Here is a 19,296-nt window from a genome sequence, read left to right on the forward strand (position 1 = left end):
AACTGTGATATTGTTATCATGCAAGAAACAGCAAAGAGAGACTTACAGGCCTCATTTCCCCAGGCAGTCTTTTCTTGGTACAATGCAATCATACATCGCATCCCTTGGGAGTCTTTGGTCCACCCCCATGGGAAGGGCACTATCTGGGCAATCGGTCATCCCGAGGCACAAGCATAGCAGTAGCTATGGTTGAGATTCTGGACAGTATATTTGACCCATTCTATCCAGGCATTCACGTCCCCATACCCTGTTTAAATCTCAAATGTTTGAACTGCCACATTTCAGAGGGCCTCCTGTTTACTCTCCTGTTTTCTCCTTGAGTTTCTCCCTTTCTCTGATGGCAATAGAGGATTGTTTCCATACAGCTATTCTCAATCTGACTGTTGGGTCTCTCCCAGTTATTTGTTCTCCCTGCTCGATTGTCGTTGGGCATTTAAATCTCCACAAGCTAACACCTCACAAGCATCAAACGTGATGGATTGTGGTACATAACCCTCTGTCACAGTCACCCATATTTCGATGGGGTATCCCGTTTTTGCTATTATCTGGTCATGCCTTTTCCAGGTTACCAATTGACCAAGGCCTTCTCTGAGGCCTAGAATCACTAAAAACAAAATTAGTAATCAGTTTTTAACTGTCATTATTTTTAACCCTTAGTTTTCCAAATAATTATCAATGCAAAGAATAAGATGTACACTACTACTATAACAACCCCCCCTTGGGAGCACTGCAATTCGCTATAGGTCTGTCCTTTCTCTCAATCACAAGTCACACTCGTTAGTTACCTGTGAAAATAAAAGGTTAGTTTACAGTTGTAAGCTTTTATCCCGCTCAGAGTCCATTATGAGATTTTTCTCTTCGATTTCAACTTCCAACAAGTCTTCTGTAGGAACAGCTTCCCAGGTACTAGCGTCGATGGATGCCTTCACTCGAGTATAGTGAGTCCAACCTTTTTCCGCAGTTCTTACAGCTGTTTCAGTGGTTAGTAATTGTCCTTCCCATTCAGGCCGGAGTTGAATCTTTCCAGGTCCGAATCAGGACCCGATTTCCTGGGTGATGGTCGTGAATGGGGAATTCCAAAGGTGGGGTTTGAGCCAACAACCCACAGGTCCTGAGAGATGACAAAGAAGAGGACAACCCCAGAATACAGTTCGTAAGAAAACTCTCTCAATTTGAATTGTGGTATCTCATCCCTTCTGCCCAGATAGGGCAATCTGAACAGCATCTCATATGGTGAAATTCCTATATCCTTTCTTGGTGCTGTTTGAACCTGTAGGAGTAAGCATTTTACCCAAGGAAGTTGGGTTTCTAACACCAGTTTAGTTAATTGCTTCTTTAATGTCTGGTTCATTCGCTCCACCTTCCCAGAAGGGGAGGGGTGTCAGGGGGTGTGAAAATCCCACTCAGTCTCTAAGGCCTGCTTTAACCCTTGCAGTAAAGCTTACACCCATCCAGTCACGTGGTCAATTAGGACAAACAAGTAACTCAGTAAAGTTTACCTGTATACTTTGGAAAGGTCAACGCCCTGGCTCCCGTCCCCCTCTAGATGGGTTACAGAAGACCTTTTTATTTACCTTTTGACATATGGTACATCCTCTGCATATGTGCTTCACTAAAGTGTATATTCCTACACAGACATACTTCCTTAGCACAACATCACACATTGCTTGCACCTCCCGATGACTCTTCTGATGTAAAACAGTTAATATTTGCCTCATTATCACTTTATTCAGCATTTCTCTCCCATCAGGGAGTATCCATTTTCCTTCAGACTTTGTGGCTCCTGATTCCTTAAAAAAAATATTTCTTTTAAAACTTTTTAGTTCTTTCTTAATTTTCAACAATTCCCTGAATCCTCTCTGCATTTATTCTTTGTTTTCCTTCAGACATTAGATGCCTTAAATACCTGACTTCTCTTTCTGTGGGATTATTCTGGGTTGTGCCTGCGCGCACGAAGGGAGGGGTTTGTGGGTGCCTGCAAGCACAGTGGTTGGGGTCCTGGGTTCCTGGGTGGGACGCTTTGACACTATATAAGATACTGTCACGCAGCAATAAATTGGCTTACGGCACAGAACGCTGGTCCTTGTGTCCGTTTGTCCCGGGGCTTTCGGTCGGGTTATCCGACACTTTCTCCATATAGTGATTTATTTTTCAATACTCCCAAGCCCTGCTTTCCCAGAAAGTTGAATAGCTTGTTAGTAGCTTTCTTCACAACTCTTTTCTCCTGTCCTGACAATAGAAAACGATCCACATATTTGTTAACATTAATACCTCCTTGGGAGGTTGTAATTGCTCCAAAATCTTTTGTTATTTAAACTGACCCAAATAGATAGGTGGCCCTGTAAACCCCTGAGGTAAAATTGTCCACCTATATTGTTGCTTCCGCCCCCATTTCAGGGTCTTTCCAGTCAGAGGTGAATATACATGTATGTTTGCTCTCAGGGCCAGAGAGCACTCCATTAATAACACTGTTATTCCAGTCTAACAATTTACTAGTTGAATGCCCAATTTCATCATCAAATCCCTTCCCAACAAGTTAGTCCCTGCCTTGGGTACATACAATAATTAACCAGTGAACATTTTATCCCCTAGTCTCAGCTTGGTATCCCCCAAAAGTGGCACTGTTATCCCAGCCCCTTCTACCCCCATCACTTTTTAGGGTTTCATTAGTTAATTTAATCCCTGATACTTTACAAGTCAGTAATGGCCTAGCTGTTCCCCACTGTATTGGGTTTGATGGCAAGGTTTGGGGGCTGTGAGTGGGGGGGTGGGAAACTGCAGTGGCAGCCCTCGTGAGAAAAACCCAGAAGACTCCCCGTGGCAGATAAGGGACAATTTCATCTGGCCCCAAAGGGGCCCACTACTGCCCAGAGCCAAGCCATGAGCAATACAGTCTGTGCCTCTGTGAGAGTGTGGGAATAGAAATGTTGTTTTTGCAGAGTTACATTGTTTAGAAGGAGGGAATGTGGTACTGAGATATGCTTACAGTGATAAGAAAGTTTAGCAGGCGACCTTGTAAAATGCAGACAATCAGACTCCTTAGGACAATTAGGTGAAAATCATGGTGTCAAGTCAAGTCAGATAAGTGAAGAAACATTACCACTTCAAGCAGTAAAAATGTCAAAAGAAATTTGAAATTTAACAGGCCGGCAACTGAAGGCCATGCATTGTTTGTGAAGCATCAGATAGATTGTGAATCTGGATTACCCACTCAGTGGGGAAACAGGGGAGGGTCCTGCCATCAAAAGGTATATAAACTGTGTTTTGGAACTAGTAGATGCGCTCTCTCCTGCTTGTGGGGTGCCCGCCATTGCAATCGCGAATAAATTACTACTTCACTGAGATCCTTGCCTGAGCCTAAATTATTGGCTACGGAGTGTTTCTCAGAGAGCACATCCATGAAAACAAACAAACAAAGAAACAAACAAAAACCTGCTGCTCAACAGAGGCTGGGAGAGCGAGAAACCCCCCCGCAGACACCAAAGTCAGTGCAGAAGGAGGGGGAAGAGGAGCTCCAGGCCCTGGAGCCGAAGCCCCCCTGCGGCCGCTGGAGAGGCCCCTGGTGGAGCAGGCTGTTACCCCACCATACCCCTCCCGGATGTTTGGGAAACTGACCAAACACCACAGGAAATATACCAAAACTTCTTAGACTGTTACTTAGATAATGCCTACATCCCCTTTCCCTGCTCATTCAACTTCAAACAGCTCTGTTAAATACTACATGCCACACCTTTAACACCTTCAGCAACCCTTTTAACACTTCCTTCATCTTTCTCCAGACTGTACTTCTCTAATACCAGCACCAAAGGCTCAGTCAGGGTCCAACTTAATTCCATACCTTTTCCCTCCAAGATACTGAAACAACATATCAATATAGCATATTTCATCCCATTTTCCTTCTTTCCTCCTTCTTCCACTCCAGATATTCCTATTCGAAGTGGCCAGCCTGGCCACACTTAAAACATCTTATCAAAGCCTGTCTCTGCTAGGACTCGGGCCACAACACAGGCAGCCTTCTTTGCCTGCCATTCCTTCATCTCTCTTCCTCTCCTTTCCATCCTGGCCCTGACTCCCCCTGAAGATTTTCTTCATCTTTCTCCAACCCTCTGCCTCACTACCCGCTGCACTGTCAATACCATTAGTTTCACTCTCTGCTTTTCCTTCTCATCTCCCCTCCGGACACACACCTCCAGGGCCTCCCGCAGGAGGGTCCCCCAGTGACTGTTCACTACATCCCCCCACCTTCTGAAGCATTTTCTGCATATTTTGCCAGGCTTTAATCACACAATGAACTTTCAAGAGCCCTTTGGGATACTGGGTCCTCAGGTCTCATCCCCAAGTACTTTCTCATTCTGACCCCAAGTCTCTCATATGATTTCTGTGTTGCACACTATTATTATTCCAGCCAGGATTGGCAAGTGGGTATTTCTGCCCTGCCGGTATTACCCCTGGTCCTGGAGGATGAGCTCTTTCCCATTCTTGTATAGCATCTCTCCTCCTGATCATTCCCATTTCTTTCCCTGTAAACAACATACTTATAGACATAATTCCCTCCCCCAAGAGTATAAATCAGGTCGTAGGAACTGGTCTAATTGTTCAACTAGGCTGTTGGGGTCCTCGAATAAAGACTTCCTCTCCTTCTTAAAAGTCCTAACCTCTCTGCTGGCAAGGAGGAGGGGGTAGTTCACCTAAGAGGATACACAGTTAGTGTTAGTACTGTTAGTATCAGGGAAGGCAAAATTCTCAATATATCTTCTACCTTGTTCTAATTCTTGCCAGAGCCTAGAGTACGATCCTTCTTTAGGGACAGTGTTAATTACAGTCCCTGTCTCCCTTCCTGGAGTGACTGCTGCTGCCACGGGTACAATATTAGGATTATAGGGAGCATAATTTGGCTCCTTCTCTGAAAAAGGAATCTTATTGTTTACACATAAATTTAAAGCCTGAATTTTCATCAGACCCGTATTTTGGCCAAAATACTGTTTCCTTAATTGGTTCTTTTGTCCAGACTGATACACAATATTTAACCTTTTTTTAATTATTTTTCTTTTACAATCCCTCTAATTTTGGGATTATGTTTCCAATTTCTTATCATTCTTCAGGAAGAACTATTGGTAGGCACTCCCCCAAGGGATATCTCCCTGTCCCCTGTAACTCATATTTTCCCATTTTTCCTAACCCTTGCCAGTATGTGCTACAGAAATTTCCCTTCTGCAGTGTACCACACACCAACGTACTGAAAGATGGGGGTGTACTTCCAAGCACTTCCCCGTGCAAGGATTACCGTACAACAGATTCCCCTGGTGTAGTGCCAGCACTTCCTGGTGCAAGGGCTTACCATACACCAGATCACCCGACCCCCAAGGCAATACTTAATATTTCTTACCTAGGTCTGTGCACAGAGTTACCGGATCGATTCTTAAAAACCTGGAGTGCCTACCTTCTTCCTTTCCCCACTACTTCACAGATCCTGCCTCTTTAACCAGTCTCGGGCCTTCTGTCAGCTCTCTGCAGAAACTCCACCGTCGATGCACAGGACCGCTGAAATCAGCAGGGCATGCCTTCCTGCTGCTGCGGCGGTGGGGCTCCCCAGTAGGTGACTGGATCCCGGACGAGCCCCCAAATTGTGAGAAACACTCCGTAGCCAATAACTTAGGCTCAGGGGAGGATCTTAGTGAAGTAGTAATTTATTCGCGATTGCAATGGCGGCGCCCCACAAGCAGGAGAGAGCGCATCTACTAGTTCCAAAACACAGTTTATATACCTTTTGATGGCAGGACCCTCCCCTGTTTCCCCACTGAGTGGGTAATCCAGATTCACAATCTATCTGATGCTTCACAAACAATGCATGGCCTTCAGTTGCCGGCCTGTTAAATTTCAAATTTCTTTTGACATTTTTACTGCTTGAAGTGGTAATGTTTCTTCACTTATCTGACTTGACTTGACACCGCGATTTTCACCTAATTGTCCTAAGGAGTCTGGTTGTCTGCATTTTACATGGTCGCCTGCTAAGCTTTCTTATCACTGTAAGCATATCTCAGTACCACATTCCCTCCTTCTAAACAATGTAACTCTGCACAAAAACAACATTTTTGTTCCCATACACTTTACACAGAAGAGCTGCACATCACTCTGCTTGGTGTGTGTCAGGTTCCTCGCTGCATGTCTCACCCTTGTTATAAATGAAGATACAACTCAATCTGAATTTAGTAATATTTATAAAAGGCAAGTAAACAGCGCTTGGTGCGTGGGGAGTCTATGCTCTACTAACATGCACACCCAACCATCGAACTTTCTAAATATATATAGAACATTGCTTTTACATATGCATAAGAAACTCAATTATGCCTATACATATGTATAACCTATCCCCGCTTTGTATTATAATTCTCTTTGTGGTGGTCATTGGGGGTCATGGGGATGAAGGCTCAGGGTTTCCCCCCATCACCTCTAGCAACCTTTTGTTCCTGGATCTTGGCAGCTTTGACTGCCTCCCTCTTCTTCTGCACATGCTCTGCCCTCCACAAGGTTCCGAAAAAGCAACAAAACGTGATTGCTTTTCCCGCGTTTCGTTAACCCTTGAAACCACACTAATAATATAATTATCATATAACATTAAACAACAAATTTTAACAGTTCCAACCAGCAAACCCCCCAGCAACTTCCATGCCTTAATGGCTGGAGAACAAGCAACCCCAGACAGCAAGGGGGTCACCCTTCTTTGTTCCCTCTAAACTCTTTACATTCCTGATGGCCTCATCGTTAAGAGTCTGATGTCATCACCTACCATGGGGCTTGCCGACCCCCACGGCCACACTCCCACATCTACCCCTTCTTTATTAACATCAACCACCTTCTTGACACAAAATATTATTCCATATATCACAACCTCTCTCTAGGCATTGGACGTATGCCCCAAAGCGCTCCTCTCGGCCACTGAGCTAGCTTCGGCACCAGCCGACAGCTGCTTCTCAGAAGGAAACAACACATGGAGATTTCAAAGAGGGAAGGAGATGGAACAGTGCTGAGCTTGCCTCTCAGAGGGCATTCGGGAAGGCTGAGGGCAAAGCCACAAAACCAGACAGTACAGTTGTACATGAACTACTGGTGTTGAAAGGGCTTTACTGGTCACAGCACCACAGAGGAGGAGATCAGACTGCAGAGCATGAAGCCAGCTACACCTTTTGGGCCCAGATCACAGGGTCAGACAACCTGCTACTTTGCTAGATCTCTGTGGGAGTAGCAATTAAGATGTCAATTTGATCTGCTGTTACTAAGACAGCCAGGCCACCTGCAAAGTCACAGTTTTCACATACTACAAGCATGTGCTGCAGCCACTTGTCCACGATGAACTGGGGCAGGGTCTCTACACACTTCAGTGCATTTCTCTCAACCCTGCTTTCTTCTAGCTACTACCACAGACTGAAAGCCAAGTGCTCCTCTCCTAAAGGATTTTTAAACCTGTGATTCACATAGCTGTAGCTTCTGTGGGAATAAAAGTGTTGTTTTTGCAGAGCTACATTGTTTAAAGGTAAGGACAATGTGGTATTGAGATATGCTTGATATGAAAGTACTCAAGGATGAATCCTGAGGAGCCAGTATCCCAAGGGCTCTTGAAAGTTCATTGTGTGATTAATGCCTGGCAAGATACAAGGAAAATGCTCCGGAGGGTGGGGGGATGTTGTGAACAGTCACTGGGGGGTCCTCCTGCGGGAGGCCCTGAAGGTGTGTGTCCGGAGGGGAGATGAGAAGGAAAAGCAGAGAGTGAAACTAATGGTATTGACAGTGTAGCAGGTAGTCAGGGCCAGGATGGAAAGGAGAGGAAGAGAGATGAAGGAATGGCAGGCAAGGAAAGCCACCTGTGTTGCAGCCTGAATCTTAGCAGGGACAAGCTTTAAGATATTTTAACTGCAGCCAGGCTGGCCGCTTCAAATAGGGTGAGAATAAAAATGTTGTTTTTGCAGAGTTACATTGTTTAAATGTAAAAAATGTGGTATTGAGATATGCTTGCAGTGATAAGAAAGCTTAGCAGGCAACCTTGTAAAATGCAGACAACCAGACTCCTTAGGACAATTAGGTGAAAATCATGGTGTCGAGTCAGATAACTGAAGAAACATTACCCCTTCAAAAGAGGTAATTACCACTTTAAACAGTAAAAAAATCAAAATAAATTTGAAATTTAACAGGCCAGGAATTGAAGGACATACATGGTCTGTGAAGCATCAGACAGACTGTGAACCTGGATTACCCACTCAGTGGGGAAACAGGGGAGGGTCCTGTCATCAAAAAGTATATGAACTGTGTTTTGGAACTAGTAGATGCGCGCTCTCCTGCTTGTGGGGCGCCCACCATTGCAATCGCAAATAAATTACTACTTCACTAAGATCCTCCCCTGAGCCTAAGTTATTGGCTACGGAGCGTTTCTCACAATAGGAATATCCGGAGTGGAAGAAGGAGAGAAGGAAAATGGGATGGGATACGATATACTGATATGGTGTTTCAGCATCCTGGAGGGAAAAGAGGTATGGAATTAAGTTGGCCGATGACTGAGATTTTGGTCAAAGTACAGGCTGGAGAAGGATCAAAAGAAGTGTTAAAAAGGGTTACTGAAGGTGTAAAAGGTGTGGTATGTAGTGATTGACAGAGCTGTTTGAAGTTGAAGCTCTGTCCTGCCAACGGGCAGGCTGGGGGTGCAGCAAGAGCTGGGAGGGGACAGACCCAGGACAGGTGACCCAAACTAGCCAAAGGGGTATTCCATACCATCTGACGTCAGGCTAAACAATATATAGGGGTGGCTAGCTGGGGGAGGGGGGCCGGACTGCTCGGGGTTAGGCTGGGCATCGGTCAGTGAGTGGTGAGCAATTGCATTGTGCATCACTTGTTTGTACACATTATTATTATTATTACTATTATCACCATTGTATTATTATTGTTATTATTATTATTATTTTTCTGTCTTATTAAACTGTCTTTACCTCAACTCATGGGCTTCACTTTCCATTTCTCTCCCCCGTCCCAGAGAGGGAGGGGGGAGGGTGAGCAAACAGCTGTGTGGTGTTAAGCTGCCGGCCAGATTAAACCATGACTGAAGCTCATACTGAAAGTCACTGGAAATGGGCGCACCGGAGCTGGGAAGAAGCTCAAGCTGAGAGAAGCAGACACGCGCACACAACTGCCCCTTGCTGGTAAGCAGTTGTGCATTATGGAGAATCACACGTCCTTAGGAACAAAGACTGTCCTGGTAACCTTACAGCTTATTCTCCTTATTAACAATCAGACAGTTTATGAGCCTGAAATATGGGACCAAACTGAGGTCAAGGTGTGGGACTCTGCAACTAAAAATGACAAGGTTGCAGTGGGATTGCTCGGCACCTGGCGAGCAATCTCTGAGGCCTTGAAGAGCCATGTGGGACCACAGTCAGACACGTGTGGTTTGCCAGTGAGGGAGCTGTGGGCTCCTTTACTGATCCGACTGCTACGCCATGGGCCCCTCTGCTGCTACAGCCATCGAAGGCTTTTGCTGTTTCGCCCCCTGGTGACCTGGACGTGCCTTTTGACCCAGGCCCTATTGGCCTTGAAAAGGAGATGGATATGCTTTTCTTCGATCTGGGAAGAACGGGATACATAAGGCCTGAAGACCAAGTTGCTTGACAACTTAAAGTGAGACATATTGTTCAAAGGGAATGGAAAATGGAGACTAGTATGTAATCAAGAAAAGGAATGGAAAATGGAGACTGTTGAGTCGTGGAACTTGGAGGATTGTTTGTTACCTTTTCTGATCGTGAATATGTATAGGCGTACTCGATTTTAGTAAGTTATGGAACTTAAAGGATTGTTTGTTACCTTTCCTGATTGTACGTATGTATAGGCATACTCGGGTTTAGTACGTAAAGCAATGTTCTGTATATTTAGAATGTTTGATGTTCGTGTGTGCGTGTTGGTGGAGCGTAGACTCCCCGCACACCCAGCGCTGTTTACTTGCCTTTTATACCTTTTAGAAATATTTGTTTTTATAAATATTACAAAATTCAGATTGAGTTGAGACTTCATTTATAACAGGCTCAAGGAAATTGAAATAAGGGTGACAGTCAAGAGAAGTAACAGGCAAAACATGGAATGGATTTTTTTTATGAACATATTAGTTGTGCAGAATTTAAGAAAGCAGCAATTGTGAGGAATATGTTTCATATTAGTGTGGTGAAGGGACGAGGGGTGGGGTGTGTGTAAATTGTCCACCTCGTCGGTGTTGTAATGATGTTATTTTCATTTTGGTGTGGGGAATTCCTTTTCGTTTTGATGGAAGTGAAGTTTGTGATAACTGTAGAGAGTATATTGTGATTATTCTAAATATGCTTTTCAGAAAGGCGAGGGGTGGAATGTAGTGGGTTTACGTGGCAAGCTTTTAGTAACAGGGGGCCATAGGTGTGTCTTCTATGAGAAGAATCTAGAAGCTGCTTCATGTTAGGTAAGGACCCTGGTGCTGACCAGAGCCGAGCCAGTAAGTGATGTTGCTTGCGCCTCTGTAAGAGCATATTTAAGAAAGGGAGAGAAAGCAACAATAACAACAAAAGTGCTGCACTTCATAGCAGCTGGGAGAGCAAGAGGAGTGAGGAACAGCATTGTAGGTGCCAAGGTCAGTGAAGGAGGGGGAGAGGTGCTCCAAGCGCCGGAGCAGAAGTCCCCTGTGGCCTTTGATGAGAACCATGGTGAAGCAGGCTGTCCCCCTGCAGCCCATGGGGTAAGATTCCATGCTGCAGCCCTGCTGCCACGGTTACCACCGTGGACACCCTCTCAGCAAGAACCAGAGGGAGTGCTGGAGTGGATGTCTCCACAGTAACAGACACCACTTTGTGGGGTACTCGCATTCATAAAGTTCCATTGAATGTCAAAGGACCAATTGGGAATGACTGTAGTGTATTGCTGTTAGGTCGATCAAGTACAACTTTAACCGGATTGTTTATTTTGCAGAGGATAATTGATTCTGAATATAATGGACAAAAAAAAAAAGTGAGACGCGGGACGCAGAGAGACGCATCAAAAGAAAAAGAAAAACCTAGTACCTTTGAATATTGTATCACTCGCAGTATGCTATAGACATTGCTCGGCGCATTGAGAGGGCGCATTTGAGACATATCCCAAAGGAAAACTTGTTTCTAAAATTTAAGGAGCTGTTATTTTCGGTAGAGCAGCGAGTGCACCTGTATTGTATTATTCACATGCAGAGCCACAGGAATTAGATATCCTGGGAAGCGTAACAGCAACAACATGTGTAAGGTTCAATTGCTTGCGAAAAAAAACAAACCATGAAACAAATCGTCAAAGCCACAGTTGCTCCCTATTGCAATGTATCTCTTTGGTGCAATTATACAAAACTATAATAGCATCATTCCTTGCGCCAGGAGCCGCTCTGCTCAGCTGCGGGATCGACTGTGGAGCGGATGCCCCTAGGTGCACCCCCAGCATTTTCTTCGGAGGGGTCTCCACTCTCAGCCGCTCACCAAGGCAGTAGACAAGGACCTCCTGAAGCCGTGGACAAATCATTTTAAGCGATATTTTCTTGTGGTATGAATGAGAAGTACAAGAGGCCTCTTTGTGTGACTGTGTGATTGTGCTATGCAGTGAGATGCTGAACAGAGACGCGGATAGACGCGGGACGCAATATTGTATCAGACTCACAGTATGCTGAGCAGGACCAGTTTGGGTAACAAGCCAATTTTTGAAGGCCATCCCAAGATGTCTCAAGGGATGGGGAAGTTGCTGATGGTGATTCTAATACCGCCAGCAGTGCTTGCGCTCGTGACCAAGATTGAGCCGCAACAAAATCTCTGGGTGACATGGGCTGATCAGACTGGTATATCAGAATTTCATCTGTCCATGGCATTGTCCACAGATCCATTCAGGACTTGCCTCATAGGTATACCTGTGTATGACACTTCTGATTTTGGCCAGTATGCTACCAACAATTGCTGCAGTGCCTCATCTGTAGCTGTGTGCTCAATTAAATTAATAAATTCGCTTACTGTCCCGCTGCCTTGGGATCCACAAGAGTTACAGTTGGGTCTCAGAGGATCAGAAACACATCACAGAATTGGACTCAAACATATTTTGTGTTCGGAAATTTACAGCAAAGATTAAATTCTGTCAAAAAACACAATCCAACAAGATGGACAAATGCGACTTTAGAAGGGCCATACGGGTACAGAAATACAAGTAACACCTGTGGTTACAATGACACTGCTAGGCAGGGTTTGGGGGCCTATGGCACAGAGACAAGGGGTAACAACTATAGCATTTGGAACAATCGTACAGCTATAGCTGATGTTTTGAAAAACCTCCTGATGTTTTTCTGATTTGTGGGGATAGGGCCTGGCAAGGTATCCCTGCGAATGCTATCGGAGGTCCATGTTACTTAGGTAAACTTACTATGTTTGCTCCTAGCTTGTCGCAGTTACGTGAGATCACCAGACATAAATGGGCATTGCTCACACCAGATTGCAATGATAATGTTGAGTTGCTTGGTGTTGCAGCTAGAGCAGCATTGGCAATTTTCATTCCAGGAGCAGCAGCTGTGGCCGCACTTAATAATTTAGAAAAATTGGTATGCTGGGCCAAGAAGCAAGCCCATGCCACGACAGAAATACTTGAGGAGATGTTACTAGATCAAAATAGTCTGCGACATGCGCTTTTACAGGATCAAACTGCTATTGACTTCTTGCTTTTGGCTCAAGGGCATGGGTGTGAGGACTTTGAGGGAATGTGCTGTTTAAACCTTTCTGATCACAGTGAGTAAATTCATAAATCCATTACTTTCCTGAAAGAGCGCATGAGAAAGATTCAATATGATATTAATCCTTTCAACCAATGGCTCACTGATTTGCTTGAAACGATGCCTAGTTGGTTACTGGAATTAATCAAAGACAGATTAAGGATTCTGTTTGTTGTGGTGTTAATCATCATTGCGTGTTGTATTGTAATAAATGTGGTTAAAGGGTTACTTGCAAAACTGTTATGTCAGGCTTGGTTTGCTCAAAAAGAAAAAGGGGGAATTGTTGAGAGATTTTTGAAACAGCAAGGAGGCCATGACTTGCTGCAGCTGAGCAAACCCAAGCTACCAGGACTACAAGGAGTTCCCATGATGATGTTCCTTTATCGCCCGATTGAGGAATTAAAAATATTGTTGCCAGCAGCTGGCTTCAAGGACAAGATCTACGTGACTGCTAATCACAAGGGGGTTGTCTTCTTGCAGGTGGGGTTGTTTTCTTGTAGTTGTTTGTCTGAGTGCTTTTGACCAATAATCTTGTGTGAAACACCATCTGCCCCTTTTAAGTTCACTATAAAAGTTAGGCTATTCAGGCAATAAAATGGAGCATGATCTGACTCAACTGGTGTCTGTTGTGCTTTCGGCCCTGCCTCCTGCAACAATCAAGAGTCATCGGGAGGTGCAAGCAATGTGTGATGTTGCGCTAAGAAAGTATGTCTGTGTAGGAATATACACTTCAGTGAAGCACATATGCAGAGGATGTACCATATGTCAAAAGGTAAATAAAAAGGTCATCCGTAACCCACCCAGAGGGGGACAGGAGCCAGGGATTCGACTTTTTCCAAAGTATACAGGTAGACTTCACTGAGTTAGTTTTGTCCTAACTGACCGCGTGACTGGATGGGTGTAAGCTTTACTGCAAGGGTTAAAGCAGGCCTTAGAGACTGAGTGGGATTTTCACACCCCCCTGACACCCCTCCCCTTCTGGGAAGGTGGAACGAATGAACCAGACATTAAAGAAGCAATTAACTAAATTAGTGTTAGAAACCCAACTTCCTTGGGTAAAATGCTTACTCCTACAGGTTCAAACAGCACCAAGAAAGGATATAGGAATTTCACCATATGAGATGCTGTTTGGATTGCCCTATCTGGGCAGAAGGGATGAGATACCACAATTCAAATTGAGAGAGTTTTCTTACGAACTGTATTCTGGGGTTGTCCTCTTCTTTGTCATCTCTCAGGACCCATGGGCTGTTGGTAAACCCCACCTTTGGAATTCCCCATTCACCACCATCACCCAGGAAACTGGGTCCTGATTCGGACCTGGAAAGAGTCAACTCTGGCCTGAATGGGAAGGACCGTTACTAACCACAATAATTTTGCCTACCAGGGAGGGCAAAGTTCTCAGTATCTCTTCTACCTTGTGCTAATTCTTGCCAGAGCCTAGAGCGCACTCTTCTCTAGAGACAGTGTTAATTGCAGTTCCCGTCTCCCTTCCTGGAGCGACTGCTGCTGCCACCGGTGCAATACTAGGATTATAGGGAGCATAACTTGACTCCTTCTCCGAAAAAGGAATCTTAGTGTTTACATATAAATTTAAAGCCTGAATTTTCATCAGACCCATACTTTGGCCAAAATACTGCTGTTTCCTTAATTGGAAATTTTGTCCAGACTGATACACAATATTTGACTAATTTTTTCTTTTATCATCTCCTCTAATTTTGAGATTATGTTTCCAATTTCTTATCATTCTTCAGGAAGAACTGTCAGTAGGCACTCCCCCAGGGATACCTCCCTGTCCCCTGGAACTCATATTTCCCATTTTTCCTAGCCCTTGTTGGTGTGCTGCTACAGAAATTTCCCTCCTGCAGGGTACCACACACTAACGTTCTGATTCTGGAAAATGGGGGTGTACTGCCAAACACTTCCCCGTGCAAGGGCTTACCGTACACCAAATTTCCCAAGACTCTTCCTTTCTCTCCCTTATCTCACACTTCGTCCATCTCCAGCCGCACCCCTCGCAGAGCTACAGAATTGCGGATCAGGACTCCACACTCGCTTCATACAAAAGTACGTCTCACTCACGCATCACACAGAGTCTCACGCAACCCCCAAGGCAATACTTAGTATTTCTTACCTTGGTCTGTGCACAGAGTTACTGGGTCAATTCTTAAACCCCAAAGTGCCTACCTTCTTACTTCCCCCACTACTTCACGGATCCTGCCTCTTTAACCGCTCTCGGGCCCTCTGTCAGCTCTCTGCAGAGACTCCACTGTCGATGCACAGGACCGCTGAAATCAGCGGGGCATGCCTTCCTGCTGCTGCGGCAATGGGGCTCCCCAGTAGGTGACTGGATCCCGGACGAGCCCCCAAATTGTGAGAAACACTCTGTAGCCAATAACTTAGGCTCAGGCGAGGATCTCAGTGAAATAGTAATTTATTCACGATTGCAATGGCGGGTGCCCCACAAGCAGGAGAGAGCGCCTACTAATTCCAAAACACAGTTCATATACCTTTTGATGACAGAACCCTCCCCTGTTTCCCCATTGAGTGGGTAATCCAGGTTCACAGTCTATCTGATGCTTCACAGACCATGCATGGCCTTCAGTTCCCGGCCTGTTAAATTTCAAATTTATTTTGACGTTTTTACAGTTTGAAGTGGTAATGTTTCTTCATGTATCTGACTTAACACCGTGATTTTTCACCTAATTGTCCTAAGGATTCTGGTTGTCTGCATTTTACAAGGTTGCCTGCTAAGCTTTCTTATCCCTTCAAGCATATCTCAATACCACATTCCTTTACTCTAAGGAATGTAACTCCGCAAAAACACTTCTATTCCCACAGAGGACTACCACCTATAAAGAAGACTTTAACTCTTCAGCGTATAAAGATTCAAGATAATACAGTGGAAATATAAAATCAGGAGCGGCATAGGGAAGAGGAAGCCAAACACTTGACCCCCAAACCCCCAAAACAGAAGCTGGGAGCTCTCCAACAAGGATTTCGGTACTGGAGGAAAGAAGATTGCTTCTGTTCACTTGGATTTCATAGCTTCCGGAAAGGCGAACTCCCCAGGGGTTGAGCACACGCACTGCCTCGCCCCGGGCCAGGCAGCACTGCCGTCCCGCTCCCCTCCACCGCATGTTCCCAAGAGCCCCCCCAAGCAAGCAATCGGCACCCCCCCCCCCCGCCTCCGGCCCCATATCGGCGACGGACCCCCACACACACACCCTTCCCCTTCCCTCAACCTTAACCGTTACCTTGCGGCCCCCAGACGGCCGGCCGCCCACCGCTGGCCCCTAGGCTCGTCGCTGGCCGCTAGGCTAGGCTCGCCGCACCCCTCCGCCGCCGGCCCCACCACCGAGCGCTGCCATCTTATCTGTCTGCCTGACCGCCGCCTCCGCCCCGGTGACTCGCTAGCGTCACACTGCCGGTGACGCCACGAGGCGGGGTGGGAAGAGGGATGGCGGCGGTGAAATAGCGGCGGGGCGGGGCGGGGTGGGAGGGAGCGGAGGCCGGGCTCTCTTGAGCGGCGTGGGGGACTACTAGGTTTTCTTGCTAGAGGCATAGACGCTAAAAGCACACATAATAAAAAGTACAGCCACCTCGGGTTTAATAAAGGAATAAATAACCGTAAATACCTCCATCTGCCCTTTGGTTGCCCTGAAATGCGGAAGTTTGGTGATACAACAGGGCACCTTGTCCCCGAGGCTGAGTTGACTTGCAGAAAATCAGTAAAATTGTAAAGTAGGTATGTTTATTCAGCGCTGGGCAGCACGGGGGAGTAGTCCCACCAAAGTCGTGCGCACCTGACGAGGCAACTTGCCTTGGTTATATGCAGCAAAGAGTTACATATGCATGAAGTTTCACAATACGCCTATACATATGCATAACCCGCTTCGTATTAAAATTAGTTCCAAGGAGTCATTTCCATAAACTCCTCCCATCTGCGCTTGCACAATGTATCCTGGTGGTGATCATCGGCGGTCGTGGGGATGAAGGTTGATGACTCTTCCTCGTCACCGCTAGCTGACCTCTTGTCTTTGCGCAGACTCAGTTGCTCCTTGGCTCTTGTCCATCGGCAGGACCAGTTTCTGCCAGTTTCTTAAGACAGTGTGAAATATGTTCATCTGATTCGTGTCAATATGGAACAATGCTAGGGCCGCATGATGAAATGTGACCTTCTGTCTTACATACCCTTGTATAACCACAAGTCTAAGAAAAACAGAGTGGTTAATGTATATAGTTCTTGTGTCTTGCAAAGGAATGGTCTAGCAGTTTGTTATATATGGAATAATATTTCGTGTCAAGAAAATGGTTGATATTAATAAAGAAGGGGGAGATGTGGGAGTGTGGCCATGGGGGTCGGAAAGCCCCATGGTTGATGATAACATCAGACTCTTAACGATGATGCCATCAGGAATGTAAAAGAGTTTAGAGGGAACAAAGAAGGGTGATTCAAAAGACTCCATGCGGTCTCCGGTTTCTTGTTCTCCAGCTGGTTTCTTGTTCTCCAGCCATTAAGGCATGGAAGTTTCTGGGTGTTTCCTGTTGCTGTTACATGCAAAGTTGTTTGACCAATGAAAAGTTGTTTTGAAAAGAACTGCTGTGGAGAGAAGGGTATAAGAAAGGAGCCTGTCCTCAAGATAAAAGGCAACACGATGAAGTTATGTCATCAATAAAGAAGCAGGAAAAAGGAGTGAAGAGGAACAGGCCAGCAGAACGGAGACCAGGACGGGAACAGGCACTTTGATCGCCTCATGAAGATAGGTTCGGCCAAACTCAGCAAACCGCTCAAAGAAGCTCATACTGAAAGTCGCTGGAAATAGGCACACCGGAGCTGGGAAGAAGCTCAAGCTGAGAGAAGCGGACCCGCGCACACAACTGCGCCTTGCTGGTAAGCAGCTGTGCATTATGGGGAATCATACATCCTTAGGAACAAAGACTGTCCTGGTAACCTTACAGCTTATTCTCCTTATTAACAATCGAACAGTTTATAATCCTGAAATATGGGACCAAATTGAGGTCAAGGTGTGGGACTCTGCAACTAAAAATGACAAGGTAGCGGTGGGATTGCTCAGCACCTGGCGAGCAGTCTCTGAGGTCTTGAAGAGCCATGTGGGACCACAGTCAGACACAGTGTGGTTTGCCAGACAGTGAGGGAGCTGCGGGCTCCTTTACTGATCCGACTGCTATGCCATGGGCCCCTCTGCTGCTACAGCTATCGCAAGCCTTTGGTATTTCGCCCCCTGGTGACCTGGACGTGCCTTTTGACCCAGGCCCTATTGGCCTTGAAAGGGAAATGGATATGTTTTTCTTCGGTCAAGGAAGATTAGGATACATAAGGCCCGAAGGATGAGTTGCTTGACAACTTAAAGCGAGACATATTGTTCCCACGACTAGCCCTGGAATTCTCCGGTGTTTGTAATCAAGAAAGTGAATGGAAAATGGAGACTGTTATAAGTCATGGAAGATATGGGAGCACTTCAACCAGGCCAACTATGCTCCCCCAGTCATGGACATTGATAGTAATTGACTTAAAGGATTGTTTGTTGCCTTTTCTGATTGTACTTATGTATATATTTAGAATGTTCGATGTTCGTGTGTGCCTGTTGGTAGAGCATAGACTCCCCGTGCACCCCTCGCTGTTAACTTCTCTTTTATAAATATTACTAAATTCAGCTTGAGTTGAGACTTCATTTATAACAAAATTGTCCCTTATCTGCCACAGGGTGGCTTCTGGATTCTTCTCGCGTGTTAGAAATGGCTCAGGATTCAAATTAGGATTAAATAAAAAAATAGGATTTATTAAAAGAATATAAAGGAATAGAGGTAAGCAAACAGTGCTGGGTGCACCGGGAGTCTCCGCTCCACCAGGACACACACCAGTTACATCAAGCAGCTGATTTTTATGCTCCTAGACTAATACATGTTCATTACTACTTCAAAAAAAAACAGGTTATTAGCTTCCGGGGTCCAGTCCCTCCTACTGGAGCATGCGCATCAGTCTCCTCTGGGAGTCTCTAGGGGTCTTTCATGCTGAAGGCTCGTAGTCTTCCTCTCCAAGTTTTTTTCTCGTCCTTCCCCTTTGTACTCCTTTGGCACCGTACCAAGTTTATAGAACATTTTCTGCAGGTCTTGTCTCCTAGCCTTCCTGCAGCTTCTTTTTTTTCTTCTTCTTAATCTTTTGGCCACCTGGCCAGATATCAGAGGCCTGCATAGTATCCCATAACAGTCACTAGTTGTTATCAGTTGTTCTGAAACCCCCAGACATCAAAGACTTCATACAAACACAAATAGCTTTCTTATTGACACTTCACGAGTAATTAAAACATTCTTCACCAGCCATTCACAGGGACAGTCACACCTATAGCAGTGTTAAGTTAATCTTGAAGAAGATTAATTCTTGCCATGGACCCCAATACACTGGGGCAGCTAGGTTTTTTTATTCCTGGCCTGTAAAGTATCAAGGATTAAATTAACTAATGAAACCCTAAAAATGATGGGGGTAGAAGGGGCCGGGAAAACAATGTCAC

General features: G+C 45.4%; 1 protein-coding gene across 4 annotated transcripts in view; it reads right to left on the bottom strand.

Annotated features, from left to right (window-relative positions):
* The window catches only part of LOC116501432 (ubiquitin-associated protein 1-like), a 139,503-nt gene that overhangs the window by 54,355 nt on the left and 65,852 nt on the right, over positions 1-19,296 (bottom strand). The window contains exon 1 of one of the 4 annotated variants that reach the window (XM_032206998.1): positions 16,021-16,131. The exons of 2 other annotated variants lie outside the window; for them this stretch is intronic. The gene's annotated coding sequence lies outside the window, so the exon portion shown is untranslated. Of the gene's footprint in view, positions 1-785; positions 870-16,020; positions 16,132-19,296 lie in introns of those variants that run through there. One more of the 4 variants, XM_032207000.1, reaches the window with a different exon arrangement.

This window comes from Aythya fuligula, chromosome W, assembly GCF_009819795.1.
Source record: "Aythya fuligula isolate bAytFul2 chromosome W, bAytFul2.pri, whole genome shotgun sequence".
NCBI lineage: Eukaryota > Metazoa > Chordata > Aves > Anseriformes > Anatidae > Aythya > Aythya fuligula.